The following is a 22495-nucleotide window of genomic DNA, read 5'->3' on the forward strand; positions in this document are numbered from 1 at the left end:
TGGAGTATTGAACTATCACTAAAATTGGATGGTTGTAGAGGTTAATTTAATGACATTACTAAATGCTCACAAAGCAATAATGAAAATACACCTATGTTTATGTGTATGTATATAGACACATAGATCAAAATATGAACAAGGGACTTCCCTGTCTGTCCAGTGGTTAAGACTCCATGCTTCCAATGCAGGGTGGGAGGCTTTGATCCCTGGTCGGGGAACTAAGATTCCCACATGCCGCGCGGTGCGGGCAAAGAACAAAAAATGATATGAACAAGATAAATTGCTTCCATAGTATACCAAGCCCATCTCATCATTGCATTTATCACTCTGAATAGTAATTCTTGCTTTATGTAGCATGTTTTCCCCACTAAAGAGTCTTTGCTGAGCCTTTGCCGAGCCCAACACGCTGTAATATGTATGACTGATGGGGTGAGGGAGTTGGAAGCAGAATTACAATGATGATTGAGACCTCAGTGACGAGCTGTAGTCCCAAGCAGCTGACAATGTCTCAAGTTTTACATTGTCCGCCTCCTCCTGTATCTCCCACAAACCATCACCACACACACACAACATGAGAAGATTTCCCCGGAGAAGCAGATTTTGCCACATCCCTGTTTATTCCCCTTTGATTCCATTCTAAGAATTTCCTTAGAGTGTAGCCACTATGCAAGCAAAACTAGCTAGATCTGATGAACAGGTCTGTCTAAAATCACTGAGGACCAAGTATGATTCTTTTTCTTTCTTTCTTTTTTTTCCTCATGAAAGAAATGTCACATCTGCTGTCATGGCAACCCAAAAGAGCTGAAGGCAGCATCTACAGCTCTCAAATACTGCAGGGAAAGTTGAATTACTTGCAACACAGCCCCTTTTTCCATTAATTATGTCCCCAGGTGAAGGAATACGGGCTGGGTGGGGGCGAGGTCTCAACTCCTAGAATGACTCATTTCCACCCCGACCATCTGCATCTTCTCTACCAAAGACTTCACAAAACCCCATCCAGGAAAAGGGGACTGAGAGAAGGCAGAGACCCACTCCTGACTCTGTCACTTCTCTGGCTGGCTGGTGTGACACAAATTAACATTCCTGAACCACAGGTTTTTAAATGTAAAATTAGCCCAGTAACTATATTCACGTGGAGCTGCGGCGAGCATTAATGACATAACACATGGATGCACCCGGCCCATGGTAGGTGCTGTGTAGCATAGTGCGGTATAATAGCGGCTAAGAAACGACTCAGGGGCCACACTGTTAGGGGCCATGTCCTGGTCCTACTACTTCTCTTCTTACTAGTCACATAGCTGGTAACCCAGGCAACCGCTCCAGCCCCTCTTAGGCCTCAGTTCCCTCATATATAACACAGTGATGACAACAACAGTGATGATAACGGTACCCCTATCATGGAATTGTAGTATGGATGAAATGCTACCTAAGGTAATATATGTAACGCATATACAAAAGTGCCTACATATAGTGACAATCTTTAAGTATGAACTGTTATTATTATAATTATTACCTCCTTTTCCCCCTTTGAGTGTATACTTATAAAAATCCTTTCTATGGATTCTATTCTGTGCAAAAAAGAGTTAACACAGCAATCCTGAGATTACATCCTTAAAAAGGCCTGCTTACAAGGACAGCCCTTGGCTGACATCTGGGAACTTAGTTTTGGGGAGGGTTCTTACCATTTCCTATTAAGAATGGCTCACTGTGCCTAAGCTGTTTATATAGACAATACCATTTAAGCTGAATACCTGCTTTTCCCTTGGGAGTCTGGAATTGCAGCAGGTGCCAGGCAGTGAGGGTGCCTACGTGACCAGCCTGCAATAAAATCTCTGGACACTGAGTCTGTAAGGAGCTTCCCTGGTAGACAGGGTTTTACACCCATTGTCACGATTTGTTGCTGGAGGAATCAGGCATATCCTGTGTGACTCCACTGGGAGGAGACTCCTGGAAGCTTCACCTAGTTTCCTCTGGACTTTGTCCCATGCACCTTTCCCTTCACTGAGTTTGCTTTGGATCCATTTCCTATAATAAGTCACAGTCATGAGGATGACTATGCTGAGTCCGATGGCTCTCCTAGTACATCATCGACCTTGAGAGCTGTCTTTGGGACCCCCAACACTCGCTCTATAGATTGGAAGGCATATTCACATACACTTCCTCATTTGTGACTCAATACATTCCTACAAAGAAGGCACAATGGATATAGTACTTCCTATCCCCTTTTTACAGATGAGGGGCAAACCTAGCAAGGACCCCTAACTAACCCCAGGACACATGGCTTAGAGGCAGCAAGCTGGGGCTGGAGCGTGTGTCTCCCGACGCTAAGTCCTAGTTCGGTGCTCTTCACCTTGTTCCCCCCCCCACCCCCCTGCCTCAATCTGGGAGGTGGTGAGGGTGGTGACAGGGTGGCAAGGATGATAATCATGATGACAACCACTACTTATGCCCATATTAGGGGCCTGGCACTTTGTATTCATTGTCTTATTTGACATCGTAACAACCTGAAAGGTAAAAATTAGTACCCCTGTTTTACAGATGGCGGAGGAGTTTCAGGAAGTTAAGGAACCTGCCTTAGGTCACAAGTACACACATGGTAGAGACTGAATCTAGAATAAGGTTTGTCTGACTCCAAAACCCACATTTGTGGCCATTTCATTACCAGGCTCAATTTCCCAGCCTGTCGCCCTCTGGCTGTGCTCACGACTTAGCAGTACCAGGAACTTTTAATCTTCCCTTCAGAGCTGACCACCTCTTCTCCCCCAAATCCCTGCAGTTCCCTTACTGCTCAGTTCTTGTCCCAGTATTCCTATCCTAACGTCCCCAAACCTCTAGTGTGGCTCCAGGCTCCTTCTGGATTGTAAAGTGTGGGGAGTGGAGGTAGGAAAGCTGGCAGATGGTGGCCAAGAAGGCAGGCTATAGGGTCAGACTGCCTGGGTTTGCAACTTTTTAACGTGTGTGATCTTGAACAAGTTACTTAACCTCTCTGGGTTTCAAGCTTTCTTTTCTTTTCTTTTTTTAAAAGCAAACTTATTATTTATTTATTTATTTATTTATTTATGGCTGCACTGGGTCTTTGTTGCTGCGCGCGGGCTTTCTCTAGCTGCGGCCAGTGGGGGCTACTCTTCGTTGTGTGGGCTTCTCATTGCGGAGGCTTCTCTTGTTGCGGAGCACAGGCTCTAGGTGCGTGGGCTTCAGTAGTTGTGGCATGTGGGTTCAGTAGTTGTGGCTCGCGGGCTCTAGAGTGCAGGCTCAGTAGTTGTGCTGCACGGGCTTATGGGCTCCGCGGCATGTGGGATCTTCCTGGACCAGGGATTGAACCCGTGTCCCCTACATTAGCAGGTGGATTCTTAACCACCGCGCCCCCAGGGAAGTCCCTCAAGCTTTCTTAACTGTAAAACTGGCATAGTAATAACACCAGCCACCTCAAAGAGTTGCAGTGAGGATTAAATGAAATAAGATATGTAAAGTGTTGTAACACCAGCCTGGCAGTAGCAAGTGCTCAATAAATGCTAGCTATTATTACTATGATAATTATTATTCTGAAAAATGCACTGGGATTTGAATCAGGGGATCTGGGTCCCAACTGTGCCACTTAGTAGCTGTCTTATGGACTGTGTACAAAGATGTCTAAAACACCTTACTATCCCTAGGACCCAGTACAGTGCTGGGCACAAAGCAGACCCTCAGAAAGGTCTGTGGAAATATTTCAGGTGACCTTGAAAGCCCCACTTCTTTCAAGCTTCAGCGACCCTGTGTGTAAGGGGAGGGGAATAGAGACCAATCCCGAAGGTCCCCACCAGGTCAGACATTAATTCTACTGGGCTTCATTCTAGTCCCAAGTATTCTTGAGGGGAGATTTCCCACCCTTGGGATCAGCAACATGCTCTTTCCATGAGTTCTATTTCTCTTGGACAATCTGCCCTTCTAGGATTACACTGATTCAGACTTGTCAGGTCCCTAAAAGCAAGCAGCTGACACATTTCAGCAGCTTTTAGCTCCTTTGGATATTAATGGATCGTCACATCTGGGAAAAACGCTACAGTGTCCCATCACCTATTTTAAAAAGCGATAAGCTGTTTTTAATTTGCTTTATGTGCTAATTCATCACAGCAACTTTTATAAAATGCCATTAAGACTCACACTTTTCACCCAGGGTGCTTTAACAAGTCCATTAGACAAGTAGAATGAGACATGAATAATGCAACGACTCTCCCATCCCTCCTGCCCCTCCTGCATTTCAACATGTGGCGGCCCCTTGCCAACAGGGGAAGTCTAGGAAAGGAAGTGGGGGGGTGAAGCAGCTGCTTATCCTCACGGCTGTGCAACCTGGCTGTGGAGACCTAGGTACCAGACCAAAACTGTGCTTTTTAAGTGTCCCACAATATGCTAGACCTTATATTCATTGTCTCCCTCAATTTACTGGGTAGGCAAGCCAGCATACGGGTTATATGCCAAGCTTTGGAGAGAGAAAAGATCTGGATTTAATTCCCAACTCTGTCATCACTAGTTGTGAATTTGGGGCCTGTGACTTAACCTCTTGGCTGACCTCTTAACCATAGATGACTACTCCCTCATCAGTGAAGCTCAGGTAACGATGGCATTAACTCACAAGATTGTTATGGAGATACAACAACGGGATGGGGCCTGTAAAGTACACAAGACCAGCACAGAATGAATTCCACTTTGTCAGATTACGATCCTGCCACGTAAGCAATTTTTATTTTTGGCGGTACGCGAGCCTCTCACTGTTGTGGCCTCTCCCGTTGCGGAGCACAGGCTCCGGATGCGCAGGCTCAGTGGCCATGGCTCACGGGCCTAGCCGCTCCGCGGCATGTGGGTGAAATCTTCCCGGACCAGGGCACGAACCCGTGTCCTCTGCATCAGCAGGCGGACTCTCAACCACTGCGCCACCAGGGAAGCCCCTGCCATGTAAGCATTTTTGATCTCATAAAGGAAGTGAGAGCCGAAATGAAAAAAGCTAGTAAGTGGCAGAACCAGAATTCAAACAGACAGATGTGTCTGAATCAAGAAGCCCGTGCTCCTGACTGTAAGAACCCAGCTTGGAACTCCCGATAAAGAATGTTGTACTTAGATCTCATCCCCAAAGATTTCATGATTGGACGGTCGCATTGATGATGACACCGTGGACTAGACTTCAGGAGAGAGGCACATGTACTTTACTGAGCCCACATTGAGTTCTCACACTGCCCTGCAGTGCATATTTTAGCCTTGTGTTGCAGATGAGGAAACACAAACTTGGATAAATTAAGCAACATGTCCAGTGTCACACCAGCTATCAAGGTGTGTTTCAGCTGTCATGTTCTATGCCTTTGTTCTTTAAGACACTTTGGGGAAATGAGGTAACTTTCCATGTAGCTGACATTTATGTGCCTCATAGGACCGTTTGTGTTGTGAAGGTCATTCTGTGTCATCTCCCTCATCAATCCAAAAACTCATTCACTGGGAGTTAAGTGCCCCTCTCATATACTCTTATCTCATCCTGTATTGTGTTTTCTAACATTTGCAAATTCTAGTTTGCATGAGCATGGAGGGTGGGGAAGGTTCATATTCCTCCTATCCCCAGAATCTACCCCATAACAGATGCCCAATAAAAGTGATTTTCTGTTATTCAGTCTATCACCTATGCTTGTCACAGGGCAATCCCTGGAATTCAACAGTTTGTTTTCTTTCCTATAAGGCCTGGGCAGTTGGAAATAGCAGGTAAGGAAGGCCTGAGTGACACCCAGCATAGGCCTTCCTGTCTTTCTTAGGAAATGATGAACATATGTGTCATATGTGTGATTGTGTCTCTCAAGTCAGAACATATCCATCCCAGGTAGAGGGATACATGCAGCTCTGTACCGATTACTCCTCACATCTCTCTGAGGAGCCACCCACACCCCTGTGGATGAGTCATCGTGTCCAAACTTACTGAGCTCTATCAAGGCCACTTATTTCCCCACTCACCTCAATAATGAATTGCCTTCGGTGAGAGTGGTGGCTAAAGCCGTCACCAAATCAGTCTTAGTGGATGGGAACACGTTAGCCCCTGTCAATCCTTGTAAGAGGTCATTGACCACGATGCCATTGTTTACTGAGTGACTGCTGAGCACATGGTAGGCCTACAACATACATGTCAGGCACTGTTCTGGGTATTTATTATCTGTGATTCAAAAGGTAGCCCTTAGGGGCTTCCGTGGTGGTGCACTGGTTGGGGGTCCGCCTGCCGATGCAGGGGACGCGGGTTCGTGCCCCAGTCCGGGAGGATCCCGCGTGCCGCGGAGCGGCTGGGCCCGTGGGCCATGGCCGCTGGGCCTGTGCGTCTGGAGCCTGTGCTCTGCAGCGGGAGAGGCCGCAGCAGTGAGAGGCCCGCGTACCACAAAAAAAAAAAAAAAAAAAAAGATAGCCCTTATAATGCAGGCATTGTTTCCATTTTACAGAAGGGTAAATACCATGGACTGTGGTATCCCATGGGTTATACCTTGTAATCATTAGTAACCTAATAAGGCAGGTTTGTGCTCTTTAAAGACACCCTTCTCAGCACACAAGTGTTTCCTTTTATGTTACAGGGTTATTGGGAAAATGTCAATTTCTACTGGACCCAAGGAACCAGGCAGTCACTCTCATGACTGAAGGTGGAACTAATCAGGCACCGACCAGAGATCCTCACAGCGTAGGCCTCTGCACAGCAGTGGCATTTTGATTATAATCAGGGAAGAAGCATCATTTCTGGGGGCAACAACTCCCTGTCTCTCTCAGTCTCTCCTGAGTCTCTAGGGACAATTCCCCGAGGGACATGGCATGAGCCGACTTCACATGTCTAGAGGTCTGCGTGTTGATCATTTCAGACAACTCATCATCATGGTCTCCAGGGATGGGGCCCATTCCAGGCTGCCCTCCCTCTCTCCTGGGGTGTCCTAGCATCTGTCAGGTTAGTTTACACTGCAGCGCCGACGGACAGGCCCCCCATCTGAGGGAAGGAGAGGCAAATCTGAACCTGCCCAGAGGCAGGCTTGACAGACCACAATGAATGGTACTACAGGTTTCAGGGCTGGGTGAGGCTGTAAAGATTAATCTTAAAATCATTGTCGGGAACTTCCCTGGTGGCGCAGTGGTTGAGAGTCTGCCTGCCGATGCAGGGGACACGGGTTCGAGCCCTGGTCCGGGAGGATCCCACATGCCGCGGAGTGACTAAGCCCGTGCGCCACAACTACTGAGCCTGCGCGCCTAGAGCCCATGCTCTGCAACAGGAGAGGCCACCGCAACGAGAAGCCCGCGTGCTGCAACGAAGACCCAACGCAGTCAATAAATAAAATAAAAAAAAAATTAAAAAAAAAAAAAATCATTGTCTTTTGGGCTTCCCTGGTGGCACAGTGGTTGAGAGTCCACCTGCTGATGCAGGGTACACGGGTTCATGCCCCGGTCCGGGAAGATCCCACATGCCGCGGAGCGGCTGGGCCCGTGAGCCATGGCCGCTGAGCCTGTGCGTGCGGAGCCTGTGCTCCGCAACGGGAGGGGCCACAACAGTGAGAGGCCCGCGTACCGCAAAAAAAACCGAAACAAAACATTGTCTTTTCCTCCCGATGCCATCAGCTGGCTACTCAGAAAATGAAATATGGGAAAGAGGAACATGGCCAGGATGAATAGCCCAGGTTTTATGACATTCTAAAAGCTCTTATGTTCTGGCCTTGTTTGTCAGACAATCAAGATATATTAATCAAGATATTTCAGAAAGGCTGACAAAGCCCTGACTGTAGCCTTTTATTTCTGATCTGAGCTAAAAATGTACAGCAAACTTTGGTATCTACCTTTTAGGGTCTTACTGTCACAAATTAGTAAGCTTGCAGTGGAGAAAAAGAATATCCTGATTTGGAATTTCATTATTGCTGATACACAATTACCATCTAAATATTTAAATTTATACACAGAAGACTCAGGTCAAGATCGTGAGACATGAACATTAGATAGTCCTGGGTTCAAACAGCTGCTCTGCCATTTAAGCAGCTGTGTGATTTTCATCTCTGTACCTAGGCCTCCCAAGGGATAAAATGAGGGGCAAGAATCCCTGTCCAACAGAGTCCTTATAAGAATTACATATACCAGAGCTTTTAAAACCCAGTAAGTCCTCAGTGTTTGTATATTGAGTCTAGAATCTAAATTTCTTCCCTGTAAATTCCATCCCTTTTTTCTAGTGTTGCTCACTGGAGCATAAACAAAGCAACCCTACCTCTGCTTTCCAATAACACTTTCTTTTAAGTATTTACTGAATGACTAGTGATATCAGCTGACACGTGCCAGGCCTAGAAGGTGTTGGAGAAAGTTCATTTCTCTCATGAGCAAATAAAAAAGGGGAGAAAGACATCCAAGAATAGTCCACACAACTACCCCAAATCCTTAGTGGTAGTTTATCAGGGTTGGTGATGAAATTCACATACCACAAAACCTGACTATTGGATAATCACTTCAGCTCTCTCAATATTGAGTTTGTTTTGTTTGTCTGTTTGTTTATGAATTTCAGAAAACTGGGTGGAAACTACAGGACTAGACTGAGGCAAGAGAAAATCTGGAATTAGGGAAAACTTCACCTCAAAATCTCATATATGTCCATAAAGGCTCCCATTATCACCTGTTGAATGAGGGCAGATAGAGAAGACAGAGATGGTTCCTTACTCACCCAGGTAAAACACTGAATTCAGGATGTGATTTAACTTACATGCATGGAAATGAGATAACAGTTATTTAAATATTAAATGCAACATTATTTACAGAGTGCCCATTATGTGCCAATCTTTATTATGTGCTGAGGGCTCAGAAATACACAAGAGGCTTGCTTCTCGTCCTCATGGAGCTTAATATTTGGTTGGATATATTCGTTCAGCTACTCAATTATTCATTCATCAAATATTTATTGAGCACATACCAATGATGATTCTGGAGCTTATCAGTGAATGAAAACAGACAAAATTTCATGCCTTCATGGAGCTTATGTTCTAGAGAGAAAAGATGGGCAAAAAACAATAAACCTAATAAATAAGCAAACAGTATATTAGGTTAGGAGTAGCTAGTTGGCATAGAACAAGTTAAAAATAGAGCAGAATAAGAGGTATCAGGATTTTGAGATGGGGTAGAGTTGTGGTGGTGGTGAAGGTTGCATTTGTAAATAGGCTGGTCAAAGTAGGGCTCACTGAGAAAGATATCTGAGCCGAGGCTTGAAGGAGGCGAGGGAATTAGTCATGCTGGCATCTGAGGAAAGTGTTCTAAGAAGAGGGAACAGCCAGTGCAAAGGCCCTAAATATAGTTAAAATCGAGCATGGCGTGTAATATACTAAGAATTAGTGTGGGGTGCCACAGGATGGCACAGCAGGATCCCCCATCAGGTGCTCAGAAAGGGGTTGACGAATGAAGGAACAATTCTCCCAGCTCCACTAGCTGAGAGGTGGTAGTACCCCTCCCACCCCACCCAACTGACTAGACATGTCCTTCAGGCTTTGTCCTAAAGGGAACCCCTTCTGTAGTAATAGTGATCTCACATCCTGAGGACTCAGCTTTCTTCCATCAGCCTCTCCCCCTTCCTACCCCTCCTTGGAAGCATGGACATGAGCTGAGCCATGGAAGACCTTCCCCTCTTCTCTTGGACATACTCTACCACAACTCACACAGTGTAGGTGGAATTTTTCAGCCAAGAATTTTTCTTAACATTGTTGAACAAGCTGACGCACTGACTGGATATAAAAAAATAAGCATAAAATCATTCAGCAAATTTCAATCAATTCTTTGAAACTCGTGACATTCTCTGGGAACCCTCTGAGCCTATCCATTCCCCTCTCCGTGCCAGGCTGCAACCTTGTATCTGGCCTTATTCTTGCACTTAGCAGGTGGCATTTTAGTTGATTTGCCTATGGGTCTACTTCCCTGCTCAACAGCTCAGCTCCTTGGGGTTAGGGCAGTGTCTCATTCGTCTCTGCGTCTCTCCCACAGGGCACAGAGGAGGCGCACGCAACACAAGGCTAAACTGAACTGAATCGAATCAAAACCCATGCTCTGTGACTTTGGAACATGACTTCACCTCTTTGGGTCTCTTGCGGTTGCCTCATGTGTAAAATGGAATTTAAAATAGTATATTTTATCATCCTTTTTTCATCCTCATATTTCGAAAGTTAGGACGCATCTTACCATCAACACCATCTTGTAATTCAATGGACAGCATTTTTCCTTTCTTGGTGACACACAGAGTGCATCTTATAGTCAATAACAACCTAGATTCACTGAAACATGTTAGGAACCATCTCACAGTTGTTGTGAAGGTTGATTAATTATGGATGAAAGGCCCTCAGATCAGTATATGCATATATGTGTGTGTGGTGTGTGTGTATAGCTGCTCTTGTGTTGTTATTTATTGTGGGTCATGTAGGGTCATGCTATCTTTCTCTCCTTCTTCTGTACACATCTGCAAACCCCTGTGGTACTCTCTGCTCAATGACTGTTCAGAAAGTGCTCACAGGCCAAATGCTGTGCTACATAGCCTGACTTGTTCAGGAAGAGTTCTGTTTAGCAGTTTTGCTTAATTGAATGAAGTGCCTGTAGGGAATGTCCCAGGTTTGGCCAGTAGTTCAGGAATTTAGGGAAAGAAAAAGGAACTAATAATATCCGGAATATCAGTGTTTATAGATTCTGTGAATCTTGTTAGTATCTTATTCCATCAGCGCAATCTTTTAACTTTAGCACTAAAGTTTTCATGCCAGAGCATTTTCCATACACCTAGTGTTAAGTCATTCATTCATTCATCTATTGAACACCTACTACATGCCAGGCACCAGGATAATGGAAAGTGTCAGCCAGACCTGGGAGACTCCTCAGCTGTGCCATCTACTTGCTCTGTGGCTGTAGGCACGGTCCTTAAATTCTGTTTCTCAATGTGTAAAGACTAATTTCTGCCTGCTGTGTACTAAAGGCCTGTATCCCCCACAAAATTCGTATGTTGAAACTCTACCCTCCAATGTGGGTCCTTTGGGGGTAATTAGAATTAGATGTGGTCATGAGGGTGGATTAGCCCTCTTAAACGTAATCAGAGAGCCTGCTTTTTCTTTCTCTCTCTACCATGTGAAGATACAACGACAAGTTGGCAGTCTGCAACCCAGAAGAGGCCTTCACTGGCACCCAACTGTGCTGGCACCCTGATCTCACACTTCCAGCCTCTGGAACTGCGAGAAATAAATTTCTGATGTTAATAAGCCACCCAGTCTACGGTTCTTTGTTGCAGCAGCTTGAACTGACTAAAGACACTGTCTAATAGATGTTGCTGGGATGAAATGAGGTAACACATGTAAAACTCCAACGGCACAGTGTCTGGTGTATAGACACTTGGAAAACTGCAAGAATAATATGCACTGGCACAGAAAACTATGTTACAACTCAGCTTTTATGGGGTGTAGGAATGATTTAGTCCCAATTTTCATTTTTAGTATCAATCTATTTAACATTTATCTGGCTGGCTCTTCCTAAGTGCCAGGCTTGGGGCTAGTGGTTCTATTGGCAGTAAATGGAAGGAGAGGTTGGAGCAGAGACGTTTCCTGTGGGCTGGAGTGCTGGGCAATGGCTCGCTTACCCTAATGCTTTTCTCATTCCATTTGGTGAAGCGATCAGATAGTCCTGTGGGACTGCTCTAAAACAGCCAATACACATAACTTTTAGATGCCTGACGCCATGCATTCATTCTTTCAGCTGTAGTTAATGAACACCTATTATATGCCAGGCATTATGCTAAATATTGGAGTTTTAGTGGTGAACAAGAAAAGCAAGATGCCACTTTTGGAACTGAGGAACGACAGATGTAGAAGAAATAATTACCAGTACAATACATCTTAAAAAGCAGATGGGGAAATAACCCATGAGAATATTCAGTGGAGAGAAACAGAACCTACTCTGGGAAGAATGGGTTAGGGAGGCTTCCAGGAGGAGGAGCTATTTAATTTGAGACCTGCAGGATGAGTAGATGTAGGCAGAGGCAATATGCATTCAGAGGCTCTGAAGGAAGAAATAGCAGGCAGTGAACTTGAAGGAAGACCAATGTGCTGGATGGCCCAAGATGAGACCAGAGAACAAAGGAGAGGCCGGGTCCCAGAGGGACCTTGTGAAACACTTTCTCCTCCTCACAGTGTTGGGAGGCCATTAGAGAATTTTAAACAGGATAGTGAGTTGATCAGATCTGCATTGAAAACATCTTTCTGGATGGAAAGTGTAAAATGGATTGGACAGAAGTGCACTGGGCACTTCTGATGCCGAGAGCTGATGCCGAGACCTCAGGTAGCAGGCTGAGGTAGTAATACAAATGATGATGGCTTGACCAGGGTGGTGGCAACAGGGTGGACAGAGGTTCCAGATATTTACTTTGGCCAGTATCTATCTGTCTCTGTCCCTCTCTCCCACCATAATCTAAGGGCAATGTTTTCAAAGTTTTATTACCAGAATAAACGTGTTTTTTTTCTTTAAAAGAAGGCTTCTGGAAACATAACAATTACACCTCTGATTGAAAACAGGGAGGTGCGACTTCCCTGGTGGCACAGTGGTTAAGAATCTGCCTGCCAATGCAGGGGACACGGGTTCGAGCCCCAGTCCGGGAAGATCCCACATGCCGCAGAGCAACTAAGCCCGTGCACCACAACTACTGAGCCTGGGCTCTAGAGCCCGTGAGCCGCAACTATTGAGCCCACGTGCCACAACTACTGAAGCCCATCGCCTAGAGCCTGTTCTCCACAACAAAGATAAGCCATAGCAATGAGAAGCCCATGCACTGCAACGAAGAGTAGCCTCTGCTCTCCACAACTAGAGAAAGCCCACACGCAGCAATGAAGACCCAACACAGCCAAAAATAAATAATAAAATAAAATAAATTAATTAAAAAACAAAAAGAAAGAAAGAAAACAGGGAGGCAAAAGAGAACTTTTGGCCTCTCTTCCACTCCAACTGCACAGCAGCCCAAAGGCCCCTGAGAAGAACGCTGGGACTCCTTAAATCAGAGCGTGAAAATCTCCAACCTAGTACATTACTCCCAAGCACTTTAAAATGAAGAAACCTCTCTCTTCTTTTATTGATGTTATGACACCCCCAAACCCACCTCCAATTCCTACAATGCCTGTTTGCTTTCAAAGTGAAAGCTCGATGAAAATTCTCCTTGGAGCATTTTGGGACAGGTTAGCAAGGCCTCCTTGAAATAACTAGAGATACACCAGGGTGTTTCAAACTCTAATTACAGAACTCTGCAGGATGGAGTTGTGATTAGTTTTCTCTCAAAGAGTAAAGAGCATCACTCAGAATGTATTTCAACAGATATTTATTGCATGTGTTTTGAGAAGACCCTTCTCTGTTCTCAGATGTTGTTTATATTGACAAGCTGAAGACAGTTCCTTAGAAGAAGAAAGTCTTCTTGTTAGAATGTCAACACTTTCTAAGCTAACAAGAGAAAGCTGTGGGGCACATTCAGTGGAGCATGTGTATGGACTGAGAGGAATCTGACAGGTAGAGAAACATTTCTTCTAATGAGAGGAGGAAGGAATGAGAAACTGCTGCTTAATACCATTTTGCATGTTAGCCAAGGCTGGGCTTTGATAAAGAAGCCAACGGGAAACCCTGAAGTTGGCCAATCAGGTCTGATCGAAGTGTGTAATTGGGCAGGAAAGCACGAGGGGAACTCGGCCACGATAGTTATTCCTAGAATAGTCAGCACCCAGTGGAAGAAGGTAAGCTGGGATGATGCTTAAGGTAAGCTTGGGGAAGATGTCTGGATGAGAAGCCAGAGGGGAGAACCATTCAGGCTGCCAGGCTGAGCCTTGGAGAGTGGCCCTTTGAGCTAGCGAGATCCACAGCTCTAACCATCAGCCCGTAGTGTGAAGCCATGACTGCCCTTTCCCATCCCACAGTCCCATTTTCGGTGATCATTACACTGCCTGCGGACCACCCTGGAAACAGCCCCCTGTTCCTCGTTCTCTGTCTGCTCTCTTTTCTCACCTGGGTCCCGTTATGTATTAAGTGCTTCTTAGATGTCCCCAATACTGTGCTCAGTGCCGAAGGTAAAAAATGAGTAAGATGGTACCCTTGCCCTCACACAATGTATGAGTCTAGTAGGTTAGACAATACTGTCAGCAAATCAATTATATTTAGTTTACTAAAAGCAACAGTAGAAGCAGTACAATTTGTGGAGGAAACCAAGCGCTGCCCATGCTGAATGATGAGTGTGACTCTCCTGCAGTCACCCACTTCTAATGGACTGGCTGGATCTCACGCTCCATAAGAACGCAAGCTATTTTTGATGGTGCCAGGGGTTGAGCCACAGAGCAAAAGGAAACGTTTTGTAACCTAAGCTCTTGGCAATAACTTTTAAGGCTGGAATTTCATCTGTCTTTAGGAACTTCCCCAACACCTCTGATTTCAGCAGGGATATTTGATACAAGCGTCAAAGAAATAGTAATGTCTAGGCTCTGCATCATGGCCATACATTTGGCTGGTGTGCTTTTTGCCTTGAATGAAAGGTTGGAAATGATAAACGAAACCCATAAACAGGCTTACGTTGCTCATAGGTATTTCATCACTGAGTTTTAGGCGTAACAGCAACTGGCAGTGGAATAATTAGGCAAGATGAATGCTCGATACGCATCAGAATTGCCAACAGAAAGAAGGTATTGGGTTTTAAAGAAATGCCGTGCAGACTGGTAATAAGGGGTAGTAGGGAGCAAGATTTCCTGTTTGACAGATGGGTGAGCATCCTAAGGGGACCAGCTTGTTGTGAAGTTAATCAAGGCAGGCTGTTTGGCAAGAAAGAGGCTCAATGCCTAGGACAGATTTAGATCAATTCTGGCAGGAAGGAATATCCACAAGAGGCTGTTTTCAATTTCATTTAATCAGTTAGGAAAGATGGAGTTACCGGCATCAAGTGGGAGAAGGATATGAAATCTATAAAGTAGGGAAAGAAATGTGTATTCGAGTGAAGTAATTTGTCTGATAATCCACAGAGATGTGGGCTTGTGTAATTTCATAGTAAAGTCACAAAGTTCATGATTTCTCTAAATTGGCTCTAGAGGTAGTCCCTTACTTAGTCCAACGTCTCCCACTGGTATTTCTTATGTTTCACTGCTCCCTCTCTCCTTTTGTTGATTTCAAAATCTGATACATCTGATAAATAACTCTTCTGTGGCTTTAAGCCATATAATGTTGTCTTGATAAAACTGTTAGAAGTTTAAAATTTTTTTAATTTTATTGGTGTCTTCTGTCAGTCTTTTTTGACATATGACATGAAAATACCAGTTACGCATTCTTTTTCCAGGTAAAAGATGTCTTAGTCTATCTATTATCTGATAGCATGGGGTTCAAGAGGAGGAGGAAATGAGGAAGGAAACTAATGGTTACTGAGCACCTGCCATTGGCTAGACATTAAGAGTAGGCACTTTACATATGTTGGCATTAAATACTAAGAGCATTATGAATTTGTTATTAATCTCTCCATTTTACAAACTGAAAAAAATGAGGTTCAGAGATATTAAGTAATTTGACCATGGTTACCTAGTAGGCAAGTGGCAAACCTAGGAATTGAACCCAGATCTGTCTGTCTCTTGTGTCTGGACTGTCCACTGTACATCTGCCTCTGTACGGCATCTTCTCTCCCAGAGAAAAGGATCACGTCCTTAGAGCTCAGGACATGATTGATTAATTAAAACACCTACTTTCATATTAACATCCATTTATTCAACTTACATGAGTTAACCACACACTACATGCAAAAAACCAGTGCTGGATGCTGTGTGTGTGTGTAAAACATGGTCCTTTCCCTCAGTGAGAGTCTCGACTAGAGTGGGAAATAGTTACGTGCACAAATAATTATAAGACAAGGCATAATGTCAAGCGTGCATGAAAGGATGACAAACAACATGCTACTGAATAAATTGAAGAAAAATTAACATTAGTTCCAATGACCAGACACGGTTTCAAGGAAAAGGTGGTGTTTTGCATGTGCATTGAGGAATGCATATGACTTGGCCAAAGAAAGATGAAAATAAAGAGCATTAGAGGCTGAGGAAAAAGAATAAACAAAAGCATCAAGTTACAAAAGAATGGTTTGGGTGTAGAGAATTATCTATTGTCCAGAACCCCTGGAAATTACTGAGTTTGCTTGGGTCTGTGGTGGGAAATTAGGTTGGAAAAGTAGATGGAGGACAGTGTACGGAGGAATTTGAAAGCCCTGATGAGGAGGTTAAGTGCCATTCTGTATGTAGAGAACCCTACTCTTGTAATCTCATAATCCCATCGTGCATATGGTTAGACTCGAGGACAGTAGTAGCCATTTATTCTTTTATGCATGGATTCAATGAGTGATTTTTTATTTTTTATTTTTTTTGCGGTACGCGGGCCTCTCACCGTTGTGGCCTCTCCCGTTGCGGAGCACAGTCTCCGGATGCGCAGGCTCAGCGGCCATGGCTCACGGTCCCAGCTGCTCCGCGGCATGTGGGATCTTCCCGGACCGGGGCACAAACCCGTGTCCCCTGCATTGGCAGGCGGACTCTCAACCACTGCGCCACCAGGGAAGCCCCAATGAGTGAATTTTGAGAAATGAAGCAGATGGTTGGAAATGAGAATTTACACTTATGAGGAAGTCAACTCTAGAGACAGATTTAAGTTATTAGCCCAGAGTTGATCACTGAAGTCATGTTTGGCCCTCTACCCTTCTCTCTCAAATTAATAGAGAACCCCAAGTTTTAGCCAAATACATTGCTATGTAGCTAAAAGACAACATTTCTCATATTTCCTTGCTAATCCATGAAACTATGATCCAACAAACAAAATGTAACCAGTAGTGGTATATGGTACTTCCGGAAAATCTACTTAAAAGGAAGAGATATTTTTCTGCCCTTCCTGCTTTTAGCAAAGCACATGTGATAGCTGGTGCTCTAGCTGCCACATTGGACATTGAGGACAAGGATCTTACCCTAGGAATGGCAGATCAGTATACCAGAAGGAGTCTGGAGGTTCCTGAAAAATTTGTGGACTGCCATATGAGCCCTGAACAGCCTACTGTGATGCTTCATATATACATGAGATAGATAGCAGCTTCCTGTTTAAGTCACTGTTTTTTTGTTTTTTATATGTAGTCAAACTTCATCATTTCTGATATATAACAAAATTAGAAGAAATTGCCAAGCGAGAGTGTAATGGGAGAGAGAAGAAGCCTGAGGACTGAACCCTGGAGAGCATCTACATTTGAAGAAGTTCAAGAACCTGGAGAGTTCACAGTCAAAGCCAGATTAAAGGTGGAAAGTGTATGTGAGTTTGTGTGGGGTGGTGGCTGAGAGATGGTGGTGGAAGTTTCTATCCAGTCTAAAAGTCTGTTTCCAGAAATAAAAAACAAAGGGCTGATGGTGGAGCCACTAAAAACTAGGGTGATCCAGGCTACTTCCACGACAGAGGACTGGATTATGCAAGGCCAATTTCTGCTAACTTTCCAATCATTTAATTCACTCCAACTCCCCTGGGGTAGAATGATCAGGAAGGACAGGAATGTCTAAGGAATTTCCAGAAGGTCAAGTGGGGGAAAAGCATTCCACCACAAATAAAACAGGGCCTTTTATTACAGCTATACTTGAGAATAAGTCTACCTTAAATCAGTCTTTTGCCCTGCATTTGGTACCATAAATGAATGCCCCTTCTCTGTTCTACTAAAGGCTATATGAAGTCCCAAACCTGCCTATTGGTGACTGCAAGGGATGAGTGGTGAAGAAGCGGCCCCTGCCCCCTCTCCCCTGCGCTCTATCTATGGCTCTGCATCCCGCAGACCTTCTGATCCAAGCACTGGCAGCCATTTGTAAGGAGACTTCGCCAGGTTCTGCAGATAAAAGGTAATTCCAGGGCTTCCCTGGTGGTGCAGTGGTTGAGAGTCCGCCTGCTGATGCAGGGGACACAGGTTCGTGCCCCGATCCGGGAAGATCCCCCATGCCACGGAGCTGCTGAGCCCGTGGGCCATGGCTGCTGAGCCTGGGTGTCCAGAGCCTGTGCTCTGCAACAGGAGAGGCCACAACAGTGAGAGGCCCGTGTACCGAAAAAAAAAAAAGGTAATTCCAATTTTCCTCAAAGATTAAAAGCCCTATTATTTGTACTGTAGCTTAGGAGTAAGGGTTTCCCTGATGCTCAAGTCTGTTTGTTAATTATTATTTTCAGAGTGCTGACAAGTTGTTGACAAAGCACCTTCACATATGTTATTCAGTCCTCATGGTAACCCCATGGAATAAGCAATTTTATTCTCTTTGATTTATAATGAGACCCAGAGAAGATGATGAAGAAAAGGTAATGATGAAGATGATAATAATAATATAAATAGCTATCGTTTACTGAATTACTACCAAGTACAATGCACAGTGTTAGGAACATAAATTTTTTTAACATTCACAGCAATTCAGCAAAGCTGGATTTAGTAGATCCATTCTATAGATAATAAAATTGAGATTCTAAGAGTTGAAGTGACTTAAAGGTCACACACTAGTAACTGGTTGAGTCAATACTCTAACATCTTCTGGCTGCAAATCCTTGGGTCTCTCCCCTACACCACAGTGAACGTGGCACTAGGGAGCGAGCATTCATGGTACACTGAGACGTACCCCTTGCCAGGATTTTTCTTCACATAAACATCGTAGCTGACCCTGTGATGCCCCAGGAAGCTGTCATTTACCCTTCTCCGCCTTGGGGAATTGTTAGGGGGTGAAGATACTAATAAGACACTCAGTTCATTGAGATCACTGAAAGAAGCCTGAGCTAGAAACACAAGGCTATAACTGGCAATCACTATTAAGGCTTTTATTTGAATAATGAGAAGAATGTTTAAAGAGTAAATGATGGGCAAATGATGGGATTTAATTAGTTTATTTCATTATTATTATGCCAACAGAATTATTTTACATCGTTTCTATGCAAATGGGTGCACCATTTAGTTCAATCTGTGCTTTCTGTGTACTGAAAGAATAAATAACTAAGGATAACAAGAGAACCATTTGGTAAGGTTTAAGTAGGTTTTTCCTTTTCTCCAAAAACTGATTTTCTTTCATGTTTCTTTTTACTCTAATTAGAAATCAAAGGTAAACTAACATGGACCAAATGTGTACAGCAAACTCTAGTTCTTCACACTCTTGTGCATCTTTTTAATCCACACTCGGTCTGTAGGATCCCATTAATGGGTTGTTCCCTGCACGTGGGGAGTTGGCAGTAATATTTTTCCCCAATTCTTTACTACTGGGTTTAACTCTGAAACTTTTAAATTAAATGGTCTTCAATCATGCCCCACACTGAAGCGGTGAAAAGTCTTTTAAGTAAAACCAAAAGGAGTTTACGATGCTCTGACATAGTTTCTTAATAAAGAAAAGCCATTTAAAGTGTTAACATAGCATTAAGTGAGGATTTTGAAAGTTCTTGCTTCATCTTACCTGCTCTCTGTATTCTAAGAGTTGCAGAAGAAATTCTAAAATACAACATTTTGTAAAACTTGAAGAGGGGACTGGCGGGTAACAATCATATTAAGAGCTACTTTTTTTTAGCAACTACTGTGTGATGGGCTCTCTGCTAAGCAGTTCATAGCCATTATTTGAATTCTCATAAGAACCCTACAAGGAAGTAGTTTTTTTATTTTTACCCTTGTTTTGTAGATGAGGAAATTAAAGTCAAGATTCATCTGATCAAAAATGAGAGCTTATCTTACAGAGCCATTGTGAGGATTAAATGAGATAGTGCTTGACACAGTGCAGGGTTGCTGTTTAAATCAATACTCATCTTATCTTGATACCCCTTTTCAAGATTAGTCTCAAGCATTGCACTGTCTCCTTAGCATTTGAGTTCTTGAAATACTTCTGTCTGAGAGAAAATGACAGTGACATGATTCACTGTTTTGATTTAATTTATCAAACAGAAGATATTTGGTCTGCTGGCCATAATTTGCTGGTTGCTCACCATGGACCAGTTCTAGCATATTTTTGGAAACTGCTTGGAAATTCGCAAGATGATAGTAATTATGTGTATGCTTGGGGGTTTTCTACGCTAAAATCATCAGCAGATATATCCATGTTAGGTATCGTAATCTTAAAATGTATGATTGTCCACTAGTGACAAGATGAGGTGTTAGTTTCTGATTCTCTTTTTAACTTCCACCCAACCATTTATTTCAGCAAAATATGAAATTCAATAACTGAAAACTGTAAACAGGCAAAAATGTCCTGAGACGCTATAGGCAGGAGTAAGACAGAGTGCCCTGGAATGGGGTTCAGAAGCCCTTAACCTCAGTCACAACTCTCTCCCTGATCCCCTGGGTGGCCTTGCTCAAGCCACTCCTCCCCTAGTTGCTTCTCAAGGTCGTCACTTGTAAATAGAGGACACTGTATTCTGGTAGCTAAGTTCCCTTTTTTCTTTAGCCTGACATAATAAACCAGAATGGAAATTCTGCTATTTGGCAGGTAATGTTAGGGCTAGAAAGGAAAGAAGCCTGGTATCTGTGCTTGGTACCTAGTACCTGGACCTTACTGAGGCACCTAACCTCTCATCCACTGATAAAAAAAAATTTTTTAAGTGATGTAAGTGAAAGGTTGTTTACATTAATTACTAGTGGGTTATCTACCTGTTTTGAGAGGACTGGTTTTCTGTCCACAGGGATTAAATAAAACAGCTCCATCTCTCATAATGGCTAATAATGCCTCCCTTTCCATACCATCATCATCATTATGTAGCCAAGACAGAAAGGTATTTGGCCACAAACATAAGAACAATTTATTTGCTTCTGAACTGACTGTATCAAGGAAAGGGACTTGACTCAAAATCTTTTAGTCACAGTCCACAAGGAATTTCACTTCAAGTTGCCATTGTCCTTCATACATACTCTAATCCAAGGAACTAACATAACTGTGTCATAACTGTACAGTTATCGATCTCCCCCATTGGCCTAGGAGCTCCTTGAGGGCAGAGACCCATCTTAATGACTATGGTATCACCACTGACTAACACAGTCTCTGACATAGACCCCTCGTTATAGAATAATTAAATTAACCATTTCTAACTATTATTTGATCTTGAGACTACAAACCCAGAGGTCATCTTCAGTATTCGGTTACATCAGAGGTTATATTACTATGACTGTGCTGAGGAATCAGTTCAGATTGTAATCTGAAGCCTTCAGAAGCATTGATAGCTGCATCCTTAACTCACCTCTCAAACTGGTTACTCAGCAAGTGAACCAAAACATTATACCTCCTCTTCTCCCTACCTCACTGCCTTTGGAGTTATATAAAACACTTTGATTTGCATCCAGAAAATTGAGAAGGAGAAAAAGACAGACAGTATAATACAACAGAGTCTTTATGAAGTCCTTGTGCAATTTTAAATATTCAGCAATTTAGGTTGAGAATATGATAGATACAACCTATAAATCAGATTTAAAGCAAACCGAATTTTCTCAGAAGTGGTAGGAATCTCTGCTCAATGCAGAGTACCCAGTGGAGCAGTTCACAGAGTGTATTCTGTCACTGAATAACTATTTAAATGCTGGATTAAACAATGTTTGCTTACTACAGAGTCCTTCAGAGCTGTTAATGTAATCATTTACATTGTGAATCTACAAGAAGAGTATATAATATGCAATTGTTTCATATACACTTGTGATATATGATTTGGAAGAGCACATCTTAGAAAACGCTGGTTTAGTTCAACGTGAACATTTCATAGATAGGAGTACCATCAAATGGTTTACCAAGTAAGAAGACTTATTCGAGGGTATTCAATTTCCTTAGCGTAAAGCAGGAGTGGATTTCAGGGTAGTCTGGTTTCCAGTCCAGAAGAGTATACCTGTTTCCATCAGGCCATGCTGCGAGCCTCTACTAGCCAATGAGAGAACTTTCTGCAGTAGCAACACTGTCTCTTCTGTCTCATGAAGCCCTGTTTGTTGCCCAATAACTAATGGCATTTTTAGTGTAGGTTGCAATCTCTAAGATACTTTTGGTTTTTAGTACAAAATGACTTTCCTAGAAATATAATTTTGCAGAGGAAGAGTACACAAGAGAAGTATGGCTTAAAATTCACCTCTTGGGTGTTCTATAATAATTTAGGGCTACCTGCTTAGCTGTTGAACAGAAATACCTGGTAGAAAACAAAAAACAGAAAAACACAGAGTGCTGGGCACAGAGGATAGAGGTCATTTTCAAAACAGCCAGCCGGTTCTGTCCTGTCTATGGGTGCCTGTCCAGAAGCCTAGGCCCCAGATGACCTGTCCAGAATCCTTTTCTTTCTGCCCATCTAATCCCAATCGCATTTTTCAAGGTCCAACTCATGTCTGATCTACTGTTTTTTAGAAAAACCTCACATTTTTTTCTACTGAGTCTTTTCTGATAATTTCACCCCCACCCCCACCCCACCCCTCCGTCCTCTATAGTCTTTACTGATCTCAGTTGGCTGAACTGCCATGTGATGGAATCGGAAGAGCTAA

General features: G+C 43.5%; 1 protein-coding gene across 2 annotated transcripts in view; it reads right to left on the reverse strand.

The window, feature by feature from the left end:
* Positions 1–22495, reverse strand: part of DLG2 (discs large MAGUK scaffold protein 2) — a 783758-nt gene that overhangs the window by 72239 nt on the left and 689024 nt on the right. The gene's annotated exons all lie outside the window — the stretch shown is intronic.

The sequence above is a fragment of the Neophocaena asiaeorientalis genome, unplaced genomic scaffold (genome assembly GCF_003031525.2).
Source record: "Neophocaena asiaeorientalis asiaeorientalis breed wild unplaced genomic scaffold, Neophocaena_asiaeorientalis_V1.1 scaffold23, whole genome shotgun sequence".
In the NCBI taxonomy this organism is placed as follows: Eukaryota; Metazoa; Chordata; class Mammalia; order Artiodactyla; family Phocoenidae; genus Neophocaena; species Neophocaena asiaeorientalis.